Source organism: Poecilia mexicana, unplaced genomic scaffold (assembly GCF_051168715.1).
Source record: "Poecilia mexicana isolate PSO_F unplaced genomic scaffold, ASM5116871v1 scaffold_10, whole genome shotgun sequence".
Classification (NCBI taxonomy): domain Eukaryota; kingdom Metazoa; phylum Chordata; class Actinopteri; order Cyprinodontiformes; family Poeciliidae; genus Poecilia; species Poecilia mexicana.
In genome coordinates this window covers 31,302,216-31,320,286 of record NW_028263379.1, presented here as the reverse complement: position 1 = coordinate 31,320,286, position 18,071 = coordinate 31,302,216, and the positions used below count along the sequence as shown (strand labels likewise).

At 39.1% G+C, this 18,071-nt stretch overlaps 1 pseudogene; it reads left to right on the top strand.

Annotated features, from left to right (window-relative positions):
- The first annotated feature begins 16,345 nt into the window (after positions 1–16,345).
- On the top strand, positions 16,346–17,859 carry LOC148157238 (uncharacterized; annotated as a pseudogene).
- Positions 17,860–18,071: the final 212 nt, after the last annotated feature.

The following is an 18,071-nucleotide window of genomic DNA, read 5'->3' as shown; positions in this document are numbered from 1 at the left end:
CAAACCTCTGATTATTTTTGTTGGAGTTTTCCATCACGCAACACAAATTAGTGCATAACTATGTGACAGATAAATGTAACTTTTTGTTAAACAACCACTATTAAGAAGACCAAACATTTGTGTGAAAAAGGCTGCATAAAAAAGCGTCATGCTGAGCCCTTTAAGGGGCGGAGCTTAGAGCAGCAGTGAGCAGCATGCAGACGAAGAACGGGGGAGAAGGAAAAAAGGAACTGTAGGATTTACCGTTCACATTTTGTATAGTTTGACTTGCTGTTCGCAGTTTGTCACCATCTTTTGATTCGTGTGCGTGGAAATGCAAGTAAGTAACGTTAGAAGTTAAGAACATTGTTTATTTAGCCAAATATTTCAGTTTTTTACCTTAATTGATAGCATGTTTTGTTCACGTGCGTATTTAATAAGAGCTACACAAAGTGGGTTTTCGTGTGTTGTATTTATTTAGAAACGGGGATATTTGTAACAATTAACATTGCAGTTGTTTTAGTAATTGTGATGTTATTTAGGTAATTTATTTAGGGATTATTCAGACACCCATGCTGTATTATTTATATTTCTAGAACCACACAGTTGCGTTAAATTGAGAAATAAACAGCAAGTGCAAGTTAAACCCTCTGGAGTGCAACTCTGAGTTTCTTTGGAGTTCTAAACGGACTCACCACAGTAATCTGAACATTTACACTAGCAAATTACAGTCCCTATCTTTTAATTAGAGTCAGGGAGAAATATGTGAAGAGGTTTAAGACATCGTCAGCAGTGGTGGGCACACTACTACTGCTAATGTGCTAATACCTCTGCTAATTCTTTGTTTAGCACTTTTGCTAACTGAAAAAACTTAGGACATTTAGCTTTTTCTAAGCTAAACACTTAGCTTCCATTAATTTTTTCAGCATAAATTCTAATAATCTAATTTACTTGGGTGGTTTGTAAAGTAAGTTTGACATCTGTGTGGAACTTTTGGTTATAGTGGCCTGTCACAGCAATACATGGAAGGCAGTTATTATTCTTCCCCCGAAAATAACTGTTGCTTTCTTTCACCGTTAATGCAACCGAACTACGGTGTGCAACCCCACAATATATATATATATATATATATATATATATATATATAATATATATATATATATATATATATATCAAAACATGTGGCTTGATATAACCCTTGAGGGGGCTGTTACTTTTGTTAGTATTTCGAATAACCATGGCGATGTAATTTGCGAAAAAAACTAGCCAAATTCAAATCAAAACAAATTCTAACGGACACTGTTTTGTGTCAATAGGCGCTTTCGCACTGCACAGAACGGAACGGTACAGAACGGTTGTGTTCGCATTACAACTTGTGACGGGTGTTATAGATCAGCTGGTGGCTAAATCAACTGGTGGTGGCAGCTGGAAAAGACTGATGTTTCTGTGAGCGTGGCTTTTTAGGACCCCCCCCCTACTGTTTCTGTAATGTTACACTTTATTTCCTAGCTCATTTACAGAAGACATGGCTACCGCAGATCTATGTGGCAGTGTCATTTCTTCCTTATTGTTGATATTTTTTCTCGTCTTTATTCTTTTTATCAAGTGACCGTAATTCTCAACCATACAAGACATCGCTGAAAAAACAATTGTCTTATATAATTTTACATCAGAAACGGGTTAAAATCTTCACTCGAACTGAGATTCTGAAAGTGCCACCAATTAATCCAGGCCTGGTTCTTAAAGCGCGGGGTGTCCGTTATATGACAATCAATGACAGCTAGGAAATAAAGCAGGGGTCCCCAAACTACGGCCCGCCACATCATTTGGTCCGGCCCCCTGAACAATGCCGGATCCGGCCCGCCTCCTCATACCAGAGTATTCAGTGTTTTCTCCAAAAACTAAGACCGGCCCCCGACCAGAGAAAGTAACAGCTATGTGGCCCTCGCAGGAAAAAGTTTGGGGACCCCTGAAATAAAGTATAGTGTTACAGAAACAGATAAAAAGATTTCGCTATAGTTTCTGTGTATACCTATTTGAAATATCACAATATGAGGAATATGTGGAAAAATTACACAGCCAGTCGATCTTTTTAGCATTTCATTTTTAATCCCAAGGCTCTTCAACATTTATGTCGGCTTTCAGGGAATAATCTTTGCTTTGAGATCTGCTCATGCCACATCGAGATCTATTTCGATCTTCCTTTGACGAGTTTCAACCTCTGAAGCAACACATAAGTCAGGACAAGTTCTGCGTAATTTACACGTTTTGATGGTTTTGCAGATGAACTTTTAAAAAAAAGGCAACATACCATATTAGACCAATAAAGGCTTTCTAATTAGTTATTCCTGAGATCTTAGTGGTTGTTTTATGGAATCGGATAGTATTTTTGCAAAGATTTGTAGTTCTTTAAGCTTATTGCATTGTTTACTTCCTGGTTCGGTAAAGGGGTCCTAAAAAGCCACGCCCACAGAAACATCAGTCTTTTCCAGCTGCCACCACCAGTTGATTTAGCCACCAGTTGATCTATAACACCGGTCGCAAGTTCTAATGCGAACACAACTGTTCCGTTCTGTGCAGTGCGAAAGCGCCTAATTAGGCTGCGTTCACACTGCAGCCTGAAGTGATTTTGATTCCGATTTTTTTTGACGTAATGCGACCTGTACTATTAAGTCACAGGTCGAACTGGGTGAACTGTTATTGGTCTTTAAAAGATGTAAAGATTTTCACTGCACAAAAACTGGAAAAATTATTTTATTAGATGTTAAGACATTGAGGAAGCCTTGAGTATTTCAAGAAACTCACCGATATGCCAGCTGTTTACCAGCAAAAGAAATTTTACTCGTAATAGCCTCATAGAACCTCACTTCTGAATATCTAAAGTATTCATTTAAAGAGCCAAGATTCACATAAACGCTGATTTGAGACAATCATTAGCTTGCACCGTTCTTTTTTGTGGATTTTCACTCAGCTGGGCACTTTGATTATATTATGCCATTTAAGCTTTTGCTTGACGTTTGCTGCGACAGGTTTCAAGGAGACTTGGAGCATTTGCTTGGATTAAATATACCATAGCTGTTTGATGCTCTGAAGTTTATAAACAGCTTTTAGAAGCAACATATATGGGATTTTAGACTAGATGAGCCAGAAGTCGCATCTCACCGAAGTACTAATGAGGACGGAAAATGACGGCTATTTTCAGCTGGAGGTAAATTAAAAGAATAAATAAGCTGAGGAATGTGGCAATAAATAAATAAATAAAACACCGATTCAGATCTGAAGTGTGTTCCTAACTGGAATTAATTGGTAGGCAGCTGCCTGCAGGAAGGCCAAGTGAAACCCTCACAAGTGTGCATCCATGGCGGTTTCAGGTAACGTGACATTCTAGAAAGTTCAGAGGCTTCTTAATGAGATTGAGGTCCGGGAGAAACACACACATTGGCACGCACGCACGCACACACAAACAGAAACTGCAGAGATGTGGTTCTGAAATTGCAAAGCTAAAAATAAAGAAGCACTTCCTATTGTGAGAGGAGATTGGACCTCTCACTGATACCCACAATGCCATGCCAGCAATCCCAACAGTATCACATGTTTCAGGAGGAAACGCAGGTGATCTGCTCAGCTGTCTTCTGATCTGCTTCCACTGTAAAGACTGCCTATCAATTAAACAACGGCTACACAGATTGAGTGTCCACGAGTGTCGGGGCGAGGCGTGTATATCGGGTACAATGTGTGGAAACGGGCTATCTGCTACCGGCTTTGCTGAACACCCTTATGACATTTTAATGACTCAATCAAAGCATGCAGCTTCCTTATCGTTGGATCATGTTTAGCTTGTCACAGGTGATGCCAGGCCAACCGAACGCTGACCTACAAAATAACAAAACGGGCCGGATACTTGATTGTTGATTCGCTGAGGAGTGATAGAGGATGTGGGTAAAGCAGTGACGTGAAAGGTGAATAAGCTGGAGAAAAGTGAAAACCTCCCATTGTTGTCTTGCCTCTGGCTCCCTTGTAGGCAGATATATCGGCTTCAGTTACAAGGAAAAAAACTCTTTGGTTTCATTCATATGAGAGTTTGATCCAAGACTTACCTGGAACTCAACTTGATCTGTCACAGCAATCCCATGTTGCATGTTATTGCTTACATTTGCGCATGCTCAAAACACTGGAGGGCAAAACAATGATTCTTTAACTTGCCATCCATAGCCGTGTTGCTGCAGTGGAACAATTCTGTTGACAAGTTGAAACTTATAGATGTAGGTGTTGGTGTTATTTAGAGCAGTGTGCCTCAGCAAAAGGGAAATGACAGAAAAATCTTTGAACAACTCCAAACCATTAGTAGTCTTCTTTTTCCTTTTTTTTGTCTCATCTGCACTACACACAGATTTGTTGTCATAGCAACTGACTGACAACAGCTTCACTAGATGACAGAGCAGAGATTATGTTCGTGTATCAGCACTCAACACCAAAAATCATGAAAGAAAATATTCAGTCCGTTACAGTATCATGTTTTCAGGCTTGATGTTTACTTTGCATTTATTACATCAATGATCATCTGAATCAATCACTGATTAACTAGTTTAAGCTGATTAGCGACTCAAAACCTTCCGCGATCGACGTGTTGCACCGCTGCTCTAGTAAACCACGAACAGTTTATAAACAATGTGAAATTTAAAAAAAGGTATTCATTAACTGATTAGGTCGTGTTTTAGATTGTTCTTGAAAAACTAATCAGTCACGGCTGATAAGTGGGTGCACTCACGGCTGCACAGTGAACCCACTGATTTTTTTTTTTTTACAGCTGACAGCCGCTCCTCTGCTAAATCTTTTAGGGGTACGCAGTACCCTACTGTACCCCCTTACTTTCACCCCTGGTTAAAAATTCAAGTAAATACACTAACCTGTGTATTTTTGTTTCAAAGCACAGTATGCCAACTACGAAAACATGAACGACAACTCTGTTAAGAGAAATAATGCATTTCATACCAATTTTAACAAAATCTGAATTCTTGAGTTCAGATTTACACTAAAAATGCATTTAGTGTAAATGCATTTTTTTAAAAGTGCTTTTACACATGAACTACAAATTTTTTATACATTTGCTATGAAAAAAGTTAATTATTGAAACAGCTCATGTTACGTTTTGTCTTCTGCATGTAGGACACATCACTGTTGTAGATATGGTGGGTTTGAAATTTTTAATTATCTCATAAATACGCAAGTTTTTAGGTGATTCACCAAGTTTGTAGTGCTGCTTCACCATGTAGCGCATGTACCTCCAAATGGCACACTTGGTTCTTTTCAAGGCTGCTCTCCACGTTATGTTGTGAGAGTCCCACCTTCCCAGGATGAATGTGCCTTTTACACTGAAATTGTACATCAAGATTCAACATTATTTCTGAGGTTTAAAATTAAATAAACTCACTTGACCAAACAGGGTTATATCTGGATAGAACTTCTTTGAGACCAAGACAAGAAACGTTGTGCCGCTTAATAGCAGGATGTCAAAGATCAATGTTATGCGATAACACGACAACCACAATAAGTTGACAGAATCCCAGTAGATGTATAAAAACAGGATTTATCTTTCTTAGCAAAAATACCAAAAAGGTTTGCACAGACTGTCGGGGGGAGATGGGGCAGTTAGGTTGTGCCAAATCAAATACATTAATAAAACAAAACGGGGCTTAATTACCATCAACCTCTAAGTGAAAAACAAGAGAAAAGAAAACCCTGCTAATCTGATGTAACAAAAAGACTCACCAAAACATTACATGGGTGGCACCAACCTACTTACCAAGGGTGTTTAACAGAAAGAAACCTACATGATGAAAGTATACAGGCAACCCCAAGCTTACCCAGACCACTAACTCCCACCACAAACCTTTACACACACAAAGAGCCAAACATCAAGACAAGTGTCAGTTGGTCAGCCAGGTTGACAGACTCTCACACAGCCCTGCAGGTGAGCTTCTTGTATAGGGGTTCCTTAAGTGTTGATTGGTTCCTCTCCAACCCACCAATCAGAGCAAATTGGCACCAGCTTCCACTCTGAACCTGTGGAGAGACAGGAAAAAGGAGGGGGTAAAGAAAAACGCAACCAGTCTGACAGACATGCAACACCTACACCCTTATAAGTCCAAGCAAAATGTTTGGAACTGTCAAAGTTGTTATGTTTTGGAGTCAGTCATAATTGAAGTCATCATTAATTCTTTTGTGACAAATTTTAAGGTCAAAACATAAAAACCACCTCCAGACTAATGTTAGCATGTGGCTATTTTTGTGTAATGACCAGAAAAGATGCATTTGAGTTCAAGTAGAAATCAGGATTTTGCATATGTTCCAATATTATGCAACAGCAAACACCAAAAGTCATTATTTTCTATTCAAACATAGAACACCCTGAAAAGCATCAGCAAAAGGTCAGAGATTTGTGTTTGCCCAGTTAAGTACCAAGACTGTTTTAGTGATTTTTCATAAGACGATATCCCAAGGTGTTTAATAATGCATTTCCATTAACTGGTAGGAAACTGAGGGACCAGACTCAAAAGAGGACAAAAAAGTGTTCAAAATAGAAAAGGTTTCAATTTAATTCTTCCAAAAATAGATAACAAAACATAAAGATTTAATGCACGGATAAGTCAAAGAATAAGTAACAACTTGGGCCCAAATTAACTGAGGTCAACCGAACTCTAACTGAACACAAACAAAAACCTGCAAAGGTTGCTTAAGTAGGGGTGGAGTAACCTAAATCTACCACACGAGGGAGGCACAACATAACAAAAGCACAAACAAATACAAAATTAACTATAGCATCCTATGAAACAAATAAAGCAAAACTAACTTTAACTTAGCACAAATAATAAGTGAATATTTAAGTGACAAAATTAACTAATTAAGATCGACTTGAAACAACAAAGTCTCCCCCCTTCAGTCTTTCAGAAAAACAAATGGTTTGTTGTTCCAGTTTTCCTCCTCCAGCTGGTTTGTATCAGCAGCACCTCAAACAAAAAACAAGTGCAAGGAAACCATTCAGACAGACATTAAAGTGTGCACCCATTAGATAGTATATGTCTAAATGAAATAACTAACTTAAACGGACTATAAGCTGTAACTAATATAAAGAAAAGAATACTAACACAATGTGGTGGTGGTGGTAGGAGGATCCACCACAGAAACTAATTCAGATTTAAAGTAGAATTTAGAAGAAAAATGCTGACAGAAACATGAATGATGGGGCTGAACTAATACATTCAACTTTAGCTTTTCAAAACCATTTCTTCAACTGCTGTTTTTTTTTTTTTTTTTTTTTTTTGTCTGGAGTAAAATCTTAGCTGCTTGGCAGGAAATATAACCTGCCTCTTGGTTTCTATATCTGGTTCATAATTTATTAAAAGGACATTGATATGCATGGAGCAGCCTCGCTCTGGCTTCATCCATATTCACTCCACTGCCAAGGCGCCAAGAATGGAGGAAGACGGTTTTCTGGAGGAGGGAGACAAATACGTGTGTAATGACCTGGACAGCATGTGTGTTTGAGTGTGCGAGCTACATCAACTGTATGCAGTACAGTTAATCAGATGCTTGGGCTCCTAACAAAACACGGGCTGCAGATGAGAATAAATTACACCCACCACTCCTCTTCCCTCTTCCTTTTTGTTTACATGATGCTATCTACTACGGACAACAGGAACTTTGTTCTTAACCTGCTCTATTAATCCACTTTCTGTCTGAATTTGTGTAGTTTTGGTTTTAGCCCTACAAGAAGATACTTTACTGTTTATCTTCTCTTATACACACACTGCCACAGTACATTCCAACTAATACTAACTAATACCAACTAATAATAAATATCCAGTAGAGAAATCCAAATGATCCACACATGTTTTCCAGCCATCCCACAAGGTCCAGGCATTTGTTAGAACTGATTTGGCTTTTAAGTACAGTTCACAAGTCAAGTCAAAAATTGCTGCGTTTCCATTACAAATGTGCGCAAAGCTGTTGATATTCCGCTTATGTTGCAAAAACCCAATTTCGCAATTGTGGTGTTGCCATAAAATAAGAAACACAATAAGTTTGTTTATGCGATAAGTCATTAAAAATCACCACCATCTTCCATTTCCTGACGTCTGTCTTCTACACCACTAGTAGCATCCGGTTTTCATTGCAGTTTTGAAATATAACTGGGGAAAAAAAAAAAAAAAAACCTGCTCACGTTAGCTCAAAAACTTTTAATCAAAAGACATCTTTCATCCAGTGAACATTGTCTTAAGTTTTGAATGTTAACATAAAATTGATTTTCATGTGTAGAAAAAATAAATTGGCAGTGGCAGTGTGGCGAAGTCAGACGTCACAACGTTGCCATACGTTTGCCTAAATTCTATGGATTCGATCCGACGTGCTTTTTCTCCATAAAAATCATATAATATTCATGCTAATCAACCATTTCTGTTACATTTCTAGATTTTATGTGTGACAAAAAGTTTTAAAGCTAACAGTGCATACAGAATAATTTATAACTGGATAGTTGCTCTGTACTAACAGAACTTTTAAGAACTACAAGTTAAACTTCCAAGGTAAAACAGATTTTTTGGCAGTCTTCAACTGGCTTTGAGTTTAATAATACTAGTCAGCTTTATGTTGTGGATTTTACAGGCTGTGTGTAGTTCGTGATAAATGGCGATAGGCAGATGGTTTAACTTGTGCCATCTGTGAGTGATTTTGGAAAATTTTTTTGCACATTTCCTAACAGTTTCCAACGATGACTTTTTCCAGGTTGTTCAGTAGAGCGAACCATCTGTTAGGTCAAATAAATAGTTTATATAACAGTGCAAAATGTGTTCCTGCCTTTTATACACTTGTTTACTTTCTTCCACACAAATTATTTTGCTTTCTAATTATACAGCATTCCTTTATGCAAGATATGCTATATTATCAAAGATCTACATGTAAAGGTATCTAAATACACATTACATAAGTTTTGTAATGAGCTTGCCAACAATTTGCTGTTAAAACAACTTTAAGTCTTCTGGGAAAAGTGTTTATGGAATTATTTGACCATTCTTCCAGAAGACCGTTTTTAAGGTCAGACACTGACGCTAGATCAGTTCTCTGCTCAAATTTATCCCAAAACCGTTCCTTTCTGACTGGACCATAGGTGCGTAAGTGTTCATCTAGATATATTATTTGTAAATGTTACAACTGTAAAAAATAAAAATAAGTGAGCCCCCCAAAAATGTATTGGCCCTTCTCGCTTATCCCTAATTTGGAACCATTGGAGTCTACTCAGTAGTTTTTGTTTAAATGACATGCCTTCTTTTGCAGAAAACAGATTTTTTTATGTCCCTCACTCCTCCCCACCCTACTCCAAGCAAGATCCTCACTAATCTCCAATGTACACATACTGTAAATATGTTTGGTTTTGTAAATTAATTATTTTTTTTTTATTACTAAAGATTTGTTATTTGGAAGACGAGTCTGCAACGATCTACTCTCCTCTTACTGCCTTCACCTTTTCTTGTTGTGTGTAACACCATCTTGCCTTTCGCCCTGCCAGATCGTTTCTGGCACCGTCTCATTGTTCCACCCTGTTCTGTTTCCAAGACAGACCTGGGTTGTTCTCAGCTTGCTGTTTTACCCTTCAGTAGCCCTTCAGCTCAGCTTGAAGGTAAAGCTTAACATCTCATGTGGGATGTAACCTTCTTGGCTCTCCTAGACTGTGAAACCCTGGGTTGTTGCCAGTAAAATCCACCTGAAAACAAAAAAAACAAAAAAAAAACAAAAAACAAAAACAAAAAAAACACTGAACTCATTTTGATTTTAATTCTCAAACATTTACAGACCCATTCAATGAAGCAATCCTTCCACTGTTTTGGAGCCAATCTAATGGTTACATGAATTCTGGTTCTCTATGGACTTTTTGCGACAGGCACTTAAATTCCATAACAAAAGTAATTTTTTCCAAAATCTCTTTCTCTTTCTTACTGTTTATTCAATGTCACATGCTGTTTTTATTTTGTTTTTAATTATGTAAAGCACCTTGAAATGCCTTGCTGCTCAAATGTGCTATACAAATAAAATTTGATAGATTGATTTGCACGTGACGTCACGCTCTTCGGAAAGCAGCCTGGTTCGCCGTAAGATGTGAAAACAACGCATATGCTCCTGTAAAGCTTGTCAAAAATCTGACTGCTTTGGTTTTATTTTTATAATCATCATAGGGTTCTGCAGTGTAGTGGTTTGAGCAGACGCCCCATACAAACAACTCAGCTGTCCTGAGTTCAACTCCCATCCTCTATTGCATGTTTTTGTCCTTTCTCTCTGCCCCCTACTTGTTGGATTACTTTCAAATAAAGGCCACTAATACTGAAATAAATTCTAAAATGAAAATCCCAAAATCAATTTCACCAGCCCTGCCTTTGTTCAAACATTTGTATTTGTTTTTTTACTTTTTCTTTTTTCACTCTGTGTGAGTTTTGCAAATTGAAGATGGAGCGCTTCAGGAACATCATAAATGAATGAAGCCAATAAAGCTGAGTGAAAGTCTGCTATGCCCTAACCTGTGCAGAGCTATGTATGGTTTTATGTCTGATTGGTCAGAAGGTGGAATGCTTTTCCAATGTGGTGAGGATTTTCATATATTTTTTTTAAGAATTTTTTGATACATAACTGCAAAGATTGGGAAATGGCTGAAAACCTCAGGATGAAAATTGTAATAAGTCTGTAGAAATGTGTAGCCTTCTCTTCACCACACTTTGAGGAAACAAAGTAAAGGAGCAATTAAACATATTTTAACATTTAAAATGTTATAAATGCCAGCAGACTGGAATACATCATGAGGATACTTTAAGCACTGATACATTAAAGTAGAAATCATTATGAATAAATGTTTTGACTCAAAAATTGATTTTTGAAGGGAATCATGACTCCAAAAATCAGAATCCAATTTTGAGTTAGTTAAAGATTCCCACCAAGATAGTTCGGACAGTCGATCTTTTCATGTTTATTTCAGCTTGTTGAATATTTAAATGCTGTACTTTTTTCAACATATTGAAACATATTTTGTTTCATGATCTGAACACCTCTTCGCAGAATACTGGATTTATCAACGTGGAAGTGAAATATCTGAGAATATCTTTCCTTTGTTTTCCCCTCAGTAAACCGTTCTTCTAAAACAACACAATATCTCAACAGAGATTGGAATCCTCTATTACAGCGCACTGAGTTTGAGACAGACTCCATACTCAATGTTTAAACACTGCTTTCCAAAGTAAGATGACTTAGCTCATTTTGTAAGTACATATTTTGTGCCGAGCTTTGTCACCAGGAGACAGATTGAACCAAACAAATGTTTCCATCGATCTTAAAGCAAGTGTGAAGAAGAAAATACTCATGGCTCACAGGCATCTGCTTTGTGTGCCTGTTGGTCAATTTAGCTGAACTGTAAATCACAGATGCCCTGGACACGACAGTTTTGCAGCTTCCAGTAATGACAAACACCTGTTGGTAGCACAGCCTCTCATCCGGTTTATTAAAGCCCACATAACACAGCACAGATACACAGTAGAATCATGTTTCCATGGCTCCCTGAAGGGAAACCACATTAGCCTTAGCACTACAGGGGGGCTGGAGGCTGTTCATCCCCATGCATCTGGAAAGCTGCAGCATTAGTGCATCCAGTATGGTTCTGTGATTAGAGAAAGAGCTCCATTTGATGTTGTTGGACAAACATTTGATGGCCCTTGAGAGCACCAGCAGCCAACATACTTTACTAAGATGATAGCCCTTTGCAAAGGACTCTTGGTCAATCATTCTTAAGGATTTTTAAGGCTCTTTATACATGTTTATCATGAAACTGCTTATTGCTCAGTTCCAGTTTAGTTTGTACCCTTCAATTTTAACGGGACAATACGATGTAAAATAAACTTTTTTGGAAAAAAAAAAAAACATACCTGGAGTGTCGCCGTGATTATTTCATGCATGTTTGAGAAATCCTTAAATCTCCTTGGCAACCATCCAACTGTGCAAACTGCCAGGTTGGACCTAGCCCTGCATTCTCAGTGCAGGGCTAGGTTCTGCACTGAGAATGTTAAGGGATTTATAGAGGAGAAATGTGATGTTCCAGAAAGAGCTGGGGCCTCATGTCTAAAGTTTGGATACGCACAAAAAATGTTCTACATTTAATGCACAAGTTGGGATGTATGAAAACGAACGTAGCGTGAAATATAGGTAAAATAATAAAATAAAATAACGAGAAAACTGCCATTGGCTGTAAAAAGTGAATTTCCTCTGTTTTTCTCAGAGGTAGGTGTAAATGCGCTCAAGAACAGAAAATGTTTGAGAAGGGTCTCTTTTGTTCTCACTTGAGAAAGAAAACGTGGTCGAATCAGCCGCCCTTTGCTCCAAACAGATCAGGTTTGATGATTCTTAAAGTGGACAGACAAGGCGTAGACATTCACACATGTAGATAAAAAGCTGCACAAAGGTGTGTGTAACTGAAACGATCTTAGCTTTGGCCCGGCTGGAGGACATCGCCAACAGCAGGATTCGGAGGGAGCGTTTGTTCAGAGACCTGTTGGCACATGATGATGTGCGGCTTATCAGCCGCTGCAGATCACCCAGGGCCACTTCGTTGGCATTGTGCCTGGATCTGGCCCCAGCGTTACAGAGGGAAACTGGAAGGAACCGCACCTTGTTGCTTTGACCTTTTTGTATTTTATTTTCAAACGGACTAAAAACATTTCCAAATTCCTGTAAATTTACACTTTCTCTACATTTTTGCAACAGAGACAGGTCAAAACTGTTTAATGTTTTGACCTGTCATTGAAACAACAATGTCTACATCCTGATGGACCAGCTGTTTGCATCAGCTGGTCCATCAGCCTGTTGCCTTCTTCAAACATAGGCTCCACGGTGCTCTGCAAGGCGCCTCTGGCCTTTCATGGCTCCATCCAGGGGGCAGATCATATTTTATCCTCTGGTTTGTTTGAGAAAATCTTTTTCCTCTTCGCCTTGTGAAAATTCCAAGAAAAGACCTACCATACAGAAAATTGGAGAAAATTTCTTACAAATTATGCTGTTTATATCATTTTGGGAAACAAATACGCAGCTTTATAATTCATGCTTCAAAACAGAAGCATGACCTTTAACAAAAGTTGTCATTTACCTTGTCATTTCCATTTGGATGGACGGTGTTTCCATTCGAGGCATTAGAATGGAGACATTCTAAAGTCCACCTTGTCTCTGTCCTTCGAATTGGAAGTGTTCAAACAGAGGTTGTTGTTGGTGCACCAGACAATCGTTCCTTCGTGGTATCATCAGCTAACTTGTGATGGTATTATTAAGGTGGGTGGGGCTACAGTCACCAAGGCGCCAGCTCAGCATCCCAACTTTTGCTTTGTTTCACTTCACCATCTCTTTCGCCCATTGGGATGAGTGTCCTTCGGAAGCCCAGTCTCTGGGTTATTGTCCAGCATAGCCTGGAATGTGCGGTTTGTCCGGTTTGTGTGAATTCCAGTATCACATGAACAAACTTAGGGTGCGTTCACACTGCAGCCTGAAATGACCCAATTCTGATTTTTTGGCAATTCCGATTTTTTTTTGCCGGGGCTGTTCACACTGCCAGTAAATGCGACCTGTATGCGTTCTGCAGTGTGAACAGGCAAACGACCTGAAAGTGTCCCGCATGCGCACTAGAGGGCGTAATAGCATCAGGGTTCTCAGTGTTCTGCCAACAGCCATAAAAAGAAGTGCTCAGTGTTTGCGGAAGTATGCGGCCTGGACGTTAGGTCGCATTTGAATCGGATACGTATCGGATATGGGTCACATTCGAAAAGAATCTGACCTGTGCTGTTCACACTGCCATGAAAAGATCGGATACAGGTCGCATTATGTCAAAAAAAATCGGAATTGGGTCAGTTCAGGCTGCAGTGTGAACGCACCCTTATTCACGTTTGATTTTAATTGCATTCCTGATTTAGTGGAAACACTGCAATGGCAAAATTGTGCCCCCTACATCCTGGGTTTTTTTTTTTTACACTAGCCGAATTTAGAGAAAGTTTGTAATTGAGACACAGCTACTATGACTGTTCAGTACCACATGGTCAATGTAAAGCAATACTAGAATGAGAACATGTATTTTTTGTTAATATGCTACCTCTGCTGTGTGGAAGTAGTTCTATTTGTGATAAGTAATGCGTGCCATTTGGTCAAACGGAAAAATTTGCGAAGCTATTAAAAGATTAGAAACAAGATATAAAGCAATGCATGATAATGTGGAGTTGTAGCTGCCAAATTACCTTGAGAAATCACTTCCAATGCGTGGGGGAAAGAAATAACCATGCCTCTTAAAATATAAAAAGGGTTGCTTCATCAAAAACTTTTCAAGTGTACAGACTCTGAGAACATGACAGAGGCATGCGGCGTGTGGAGGAATATAGGAAGCAAAGTTGAAGGCGACGCAACATGCAGAGGGAAAAAGGTTTCTGTCGTGAGCGAAGTGTGCATAGTTACAGAGAGAGGCTGTTTAGAACTGTACTTTAGCGCCAAGGACACTACGGAGAATGCCTTTATGCTCCTGTCACGACTCATCAAACTGAAATAGCTTCTTTATAAACAAGTACACACACACACATAGAGGTAGGGTTCCAACATCAGAGTAAGAAAAAAAACTGTTTCGGTCTCTGGGCTGCATTTTGCTCCACCTGATAAATGTTCAAATTCAGAACACCGTCAATAACCTCAGGGTAGAAAGACAAAAATCATGTAAGTGCTTCATGTAAGACTCAACTGGACATCCTTTCCTGGTAAACAGCTGACCACCTTCATGACCACCTTCATGTTTCATGATTATTGTGTCAGGTAAACCACCTGACACAATAATCACATGGGTTAACTTCAATGGCTTTTACCGATCAAAACAATGACTCCGCTACACCTTTCAAGGTGTGCCAATATGCTACCAACTCTCATGGGTCTCATGAGAGCTGAAACCTTCCATTTCAACCGAACAGAGACTCAGGTTCTTAGCTGGAGCAGAGTTTGCTGTTTTGGTCCTCATCAGAGTTTAATCCTGGAATGTGCGGTTTGTGTGAATTCACCCCGAGTTACAGGGGCTTTCCAGTTCTGAAATTCAAACTTTAACCAATGACTCTAAAGAGCACAATATCAGCAAAGTCACTGAATAGATTGAAAACTGGGATTGAAGACGTAAACCTTTGATCCCAAGATTTCTTAAAGAATGTGTTTTTCTTGAGTATTCTGCCTCTGCTGTGTACTTCTGTTTGACATAAATAATACTTATTTGATAAGAGGAAAATGATGGGTTATTGCAAAAGATAGTAAATGAAGATGATGAGGCCTTTCCAGAAACATAGGGAAGTTTCTTTAAAACCCATAAAATTTGGAATACAAAATATTATCACACAAGATATGGTCTGTAAATTACACCAAGAGACAAAATGTAAATATAACAGGATAGGTTTGGCCAATGGTTTCTGATGTCTTGACATGTTCACATACAACATTTAGAATTCCAAACTCATTGTTCGTACCGGTCATGGAAAACCTGGAAAGTCATGGAATTTCATTTAAGGTCATGAAAAGTCATGGAATTTGCAAATGAAGGCAAATAAAATGCTGTTTTTTTTCAATGGCGCGTGATTGTATTAAGTTGTTTCTGTTCAAAACTTTTCGACTGAGACGACATGAATGTGACCTCACGTCCCATTGGATATTTGGGCATGTTGCCTTGTTTCCTGCTTACTGATTGAGTCTCCCAGTCATGTGACCTCATTTGCATTTGACAACTTGTGAATGAATGACTGTTGCTTCAGTGTGAGCATAGAATTGTTTTATGCATCATCGTGCCTGGAAAATGCTAATTTCAAGAGCTGTGGCTTACACGTGACGAATATTGTGATTGGATTGCTCGCCATCCAAAGAATGAAGGTACTGCGGTTTGCACTTTGTGTTCAAAAGACCTTGATGTGTCGAACATGGGCGAAGCAGCCCTGAAAAGCCACAGCAAAGGCAGCAAACGCACGCGGTTGGCAAAACAACAAAATGAGTATAAAAGTATGAATAAAAATGAATAGAATGCGTACTTTATAAAGCATAATTCTATAAAATACTCTTTGCACCTGCTATTTATGCACATTCTTTCACTGAGACGGCTCCGTGAAATTTTGTTTTTGTTTTCAGGTATCTAGTCGCTACTTCAGTTCATCGTTCATGGGTCACTTAACAGCAAAAGAGACCAGATCTTGACACAAATTTGACTTAAAGTTCTGCAGCTGTCCACGGATGGTCCAAATGTCAACCACAAGCTGCATAATCTCATCAAGGTGAGGACTGTTTTTGTTTAATATATTTTTTTGTTAGTTCACTATACAAAGCCATATTACATCTCTAAAGTGAGGTTGCTACATACTTGATTCACTCATTTTTGCGTTTCTTAAAGTTTTATTAATCTTAGTTACTGCTGTTTTTTTTTCAGGATCAGATGAATAAAGGCCATTGTTGTTCCGTGCTGAATGCTGGTTCCTGTGGACTGACTACATGGCTGGAAAATGTGCCTGTAGTGGAGAGGGGCTTTTGAGCTGTAGCCTAAGGAGTTCATCGATACAGTGAAGGCAGGAAAGGTCCCAGATCCGAAGAACAGATCCTTCAAGACACTGCAGGAGTATGTTGATAACACCTTGTTTGAAGCCATGATCAAGACGCTGCTTGCAAGATTTGTTACTCAAAATACTTTGGATGGCCTGGACACCGTGGCAAAGGTGGCTTCACTGGATCTGACTAAGAAATGTGTTTTGATGTCCCCCAAGAGGGTTGATGTTGAATACGTGGTAAGGCGCATAACAAAAAAACATCTTGCTGACATGAAGGCAAATGAACTGCAAGTTCTCACTTTCCAGACACGAGTGCAGGACTTCCTGCGGGCTGTAGTCCAACAGCTACTGGACAAAAGCCCTATTAGATATGGCCTTGGCAGAAACCTGAGATGGCTGGCGCCAGAAGTCTTCATCAAGAAGGATGGTAGGCAAGACAACAAGCTGAGGAACTGCCTCAATTTGCTTGTTGCTGCGAAGAGATTCCCCGGCGAAGAAATGGATGGCGTTGTGGATGAGATGGGCAACTTTGAAGATGAAGCACAACAGTGCAGTGAACTTTGTGCACACTTTCAAGCATTTTCACCTCCTATTTGATTGGATGCTTTTTGGCATGACATTCTGTCAAAGAGCCCCTATAAGAAGCTGTGGAACATTGTACAAATGCTCCTGTCTCACGGCCAGGCCACTGTTGAAAGAGGATTTTCTTTCAACAAGGAAATCATGACAAACAACATTGAAAGAAAGAACAGTGGTTGCCCTGCGTGCTGTGGTTGATTATGTTGCACATGTTTGTGGCCTGGATATGTCATAATGTTCATTACTTTGTGTGGGGGGGTTTGTGTTTTTTTTTTTTGTGTGTGTGTGTTCTCCGTCTAGTATGGGTTTATTTCTAGGTTCCACGCATTTTTCATTTGTATACTGCCAATTTTACTTTGTTCCTTGTTCTCCACTAATTAGTAATTTGCTACACCTGTTTTTGAGTTATTTAGGATTGATGGTCTTAGGTTTGGCGTGGCAGTCTCGTCTGGGTTTGGTCAGAGTTCGGGTCTGAGTTTTTGTGGACGCTCTGTTTGAGTCTTGTCTGAGAACCTTTTCTGAGTTTATTGCATCAGTGTCATCCGGTGAGTCTGTCCTGTAAATACTTGACAAAATGAAGATTAAAAACAAAATGATGAAAAGGAGAAAGGCTCTTGGTTCCTGTCAGCAACAACCAACACAAGAACTAGTGTTGTTGTATTGTGTGCCTGTTTGTTTTACATGCTCGCTGTAGTTCAACTTGGAGGGGTTAGTTCTTTCAGTCAAACTTTTTGTTCTGAACCTGTTGTACATGGGTCATGGAAAATTATATTCAAGATCATGGAGAGTTATGGATTTTTTTTCTAAATACCAGGCTGCAAAACCCCATGCAGCCTGGACAACTGGAAGCAGCAGAACCGACATGGGTTCAGGAGGATGAAACTTTAGATGCTTCAC